At 39.6% G+C, this 4,212-nt stretch overlaps 1 pseudogene; it reads right to left on the bottom strand.

The window, feature by feature from the left end:
• Positions 1-2,522: 2,522 nt before the first annotated feature.
• On the bottom strand, positions 2,523-3,320 carry LOC118616970 (annotated as a pseudogene).
• Positions 3,321-4,212: the final 892 nt, after the last annotated feature.

Genomic DNA, 4,212 nt, shown 5'->3' with positions numbered 1-4,212 from the left:
CGAGACTTCGCTCAGTACACTGAGCCGCAACAGTCACAAACCAATTAGAGGCAAATTTAAGCCACCCCAATTTCATTCCAGGCTCTTTCTACTAGATCACTTTGTTTGAATCATTTATTCCTTCTGAGAAAATAAAGGGGCTGTGCTATATTTTGAAGATTTGAAAATAATGCTTTTAGCCATGCAGAAAGCTTCTTAAGTTTAAATAACCTCACACTCCATTAGGTATAAAATTTTATATCTAATGTGAAATTCCATGTTTAAGTGAAATAGTATTTTCAAATTTTTGAGAATCTTAGCATACAAGAAGCCAAAAATTCAAATAATGCTCTTTCCTCCAAAATTCTGTCAGGGGGAAATATTCAGAACATGTGCCCCCCCCAATTTGGAAAAGTTCTAAACTGAAATATTTCTTACCTTGCATGCAAATAAGAACTCAATTTTCAGCCCTTTAATAACAACAATAACAATAACCAACAAAATTTATAGAGCCTTTTCTGTGTGCCATTAGGCACTATGCTAGTCAGAAGAAAGAAAGAAAAAAGAAGAGAGAGAAAAAAGAAGAAAGATAAATTCAATCTGAGACTGTAGGAAGAGTAGCTTTCTGGAGGGTTTGTCCAGGAAGAGAGTTAGCAGAGAACGTGGGATGGGCATTTTAAGCCAAGCATTTCGTTTTCATTGAACTAGAAAAGTGTGCTGTATGCACGGAGCCCTAGGCTGTTGAAAGTTACTGGGACAGAGAATGTAACATAAAGAGTTTGAGAAAGACATTTGAGAACCAGGCAGGCTCCTAGAGGGCCTTTTCTTAATGTAAGAGTATTACCTGGAATTAATGTCTAGTAATATGAACTGTGATCATGGCTTAGTTACCTTACAATTACTGTGAAGTAAATTTATTTGTATTTTTCCAGACTTCCATTCCCACTGTCACCTTTTTAATAAATAAAACACTTTTATTTTTAGAATGTTTAAATTGGAGAACAGGCACCAGGTGGTCAAAGTTAGGGTACTCTGATAAAGCGGGTCATAAGAGGAGTGATCCCTGAGATTCACCTGGCCCAGAATTGTCACAGGCTGTTTGAGTTAGAGCAGGATTTTTAACCTTTTCCATCTCATGACACGCATACACTAATTACTAAAAGTCTGGGTCACACCAACAACTATATTATACTTTTTACTGATCTGACCAAAAAAAAAAAAAAAAAAAGTATAATTTTGAGTCATTTACACTGGATGACTAGTGTTGTGTTGGCTGTTGCCATTTTTTAATTTGACAGTCAAAGGGAAAAAAGATCAGTGCCCCTGACTAAGTAGTCAAGTGTGGCATGTTTTAAAATTTCCTGTGGCACACTGGTTGAAGATCGTTGAGTTAGAGCTTCGGTGCAGACAGATTGCTGGGCCCCACCCACCGTTTCTGAGTCAGGTCTTCGGTGTCCCATGTTTAACCATTTTCCAGGTAATTCTTATGCTTATGCTGCTGGTCCAGAGACCACACTTTCAGAACCACTGGAGGACAGTTTAGGCAGGGATAAAATTCCTTAAGAGAAATGTATTGCATGTTAAGGCACTGTGAAGAACGAAGGTAGGGTAAACACTTACCATGACTGTTATATATGGAATGTACACCTGACCCAAATCCATGGCCTTTGAGTGAATTACCAAGGATACTTTGCATCAGGTTTAAAGTGCAATACAAAGAGGGCCTGGCTCTATATCTGGTTACTAAGTATATGTACAGGGGACACTTTAGTAAACACCACCTCCGTATTGAGACAGGTTTGACATGTGGCTTTACATCTCTCTGAGGAACGTAAGTTAAGCTATTTGTGATTATATAACTTTCTTATTTGAAGTTATGACAGGCCAGCTTACAACAAAGTTAAAATTAAAAACTATTTATTCAAGTCACCATCTAAAACAGGATCCTTTTATTAATTATATGTTTTTCCCACTTTCTTTAACAAACCTGGTGTCCTATAATGAGCTTCCCAGCATGAGGCACATTTCATACCAACACTGTTTGGTTGCCAAGGAGTCACCACTGATACTCTGTGAGAGCTCATGTTTCCCCCTCCCTTTTTGCTAAAAGGAGGGGACTCGTCAGTCAAGGGCAGGAGGCTAGGGAAATAGAGGCTATAGATCCAGCCTAATAATAGAGATCTGAAGTGAACAGTATGTTCTCCCTCTATTCCATCTGTCAGCAGCAGTAGCACTTGAGTTCATATGATAAGATGTGAAGTTTTACACTTGGAGGAATACCAGCATCCAAGAAAGGTCAGAAGATCTTTCCTCGCAAAAAATGCAAGGAAACGGCCAAGGGGCATTAAAATCTGCCTGCCAGGTCCAAATGTCTTCTGTCCCTGCCTTCACCAGAGTCAGAGGATTTCCACAATAAGAGAAACTGCTATTCTGAACAAAATCGTTCCTTATAGTAACCCCAGAACTATAGTTCCTTGTAGTTCCTTATAGTCAGAGTAAAGGTAGTTCTTTCACAGAGCTCCAAACCCTTGGACTTCTAGAAACTATTTATTTCTTTTCCAGTGCTGTGCCATTGATTATTGCACAAAATTCTAGAACATGGTTTTTCATGACTTTCGTCTCTGTGGTCAGTATCATCAGTGTCCCTGTCTGCTTCCTCATCCTCTTCATCCAAAGTTCCCCCAGTCAGGATCAAATCAGAAGGAGACAAGCTGTCTGCAGAGTTGCTGTGTCCAAGGTGACAGAGCCTATGTCTTTCCAAGGTGCTCCAGTTGTACTTTTTGCTGCTGGCTCTGTGCACTGGCCAGTGATTTCTTCCGTCTTTCCTATGCAGGACCACATTCCCTTTCAGATTCTTCCGCAGCACAAAGAGTTCATCTCAGCCTGGACCCAGAACAGCAGACACACCTACCATCTTGAGTGAGCTGTAAAATGTATCTCACCCCATGTTGGGTCATTGATGTATGCAGTCTCTTGATTCCAGACATCTTGGAAATCCTCAAAATCTTGCATCTATCCCACTGCAAAGCTGTGATCAATGATAAAAGTTTTACTCATGACTGTATAAAACTGTACATATTCGTATGAGATGCAGGAATGTGACCAGGTGAATACTTTAATCTGCCCAGGTGTGTCAATCAAGAGATATTTAGACACGTTTAGGTTCTTCTCAATAAATTTCATCACCTGATCAAATTTGATAGCAAAGAGATTGAATGAAGTCACTATGCCACCATTGGGCCCAAGTTCATATCTGGACACTTTGTTGAAGGTTTAAATTGCATGTAGATGAATTCTGATGATAAATTATATACCAATATTGGCAGGAAAGGGAAGTTCATCCTCGGGGATGGGGGTGGGGGGTCCAGACTGGTCACATAAGCGGGAGGGCCTTGGTGATGCAGCTGTCCTGTGAGTCTCTGCACATAGTTGGTTTTTCCAGATTCTGCCATTCCCAGCACCAGCACACACACACTGGGGGCCAAAGACCTGGGAAGTCTGGGCTTAGCTGCCACCACTGTCATCGTTCATAAGAAACTGAAAATATATGAGACATGGACTAACCTTCAGTATTCTTTCGAAGAGAACTGTTGTTAAGATGCATGCATTAAATATTTTTAAATTGAAGACTTACTCAGAAAATATGACTAAATATTCCTAGAGCAGAGCCGATTATCTTTATGCCTCTAAAATGGAGAGATGAATTTTAACTCAGTAAACATAATGGTAAATACTTTTATTCATGTTACTTATGAATGGATCAAAGTAAAGTATTGTTTTATTCAGTTGATTTTTTTTGGTTTTTTTATTAATTAATTAATTTATTTATTTATTTATTTTTGTTACAGATTTTTCTCCTTTTTCCCCCCACTAATTCCCCCCTCCCCCTCCCTCCCTGCCCTGTCCCCAGCTTTGTTGTCCATGTCCTTTGTTCATGCATACATGCATATAAGTTCTGGGGTTTACCTCTCCCCCACCACCCCCTCTTCTGGGGATTGTCAGTCTATACCCCACTTCCACGTCTCTGGGACTACCCCATTCCTCAGACTGTTATGTTCATTATATTCCACAAATAAGTGAGATCATATGATACTTGTCTTTCTCTGTTTGGCTTGTTTTGCTTAGGATAATACTTTTCAGGTTCCTCCATGTCGACTCAAAGGATAAGAGATCTTTCTTTCTTACAGCTGCATAGTATTCCATTGTGTATATGTACGACTGCTTTTTTATCCA

Source organism: Molossus molossus, unplaced genomic scaffold (assembly GCF_014108415.1).
Source record: "Molossus molossus isolate mMolMol1 unplaced genomic scaffold, mMolMol1.p scaffold_m16_p_5, whole genome shotgun sequence".
NCBI lineage: Eukaryota > Metazoa > Chordata > Mammalia > Chiroptera > Molossidae > Molossus > Molossus molossus.
This window is presented reverse-complemented; position numbering and strand designations above follow the sequence as displayed.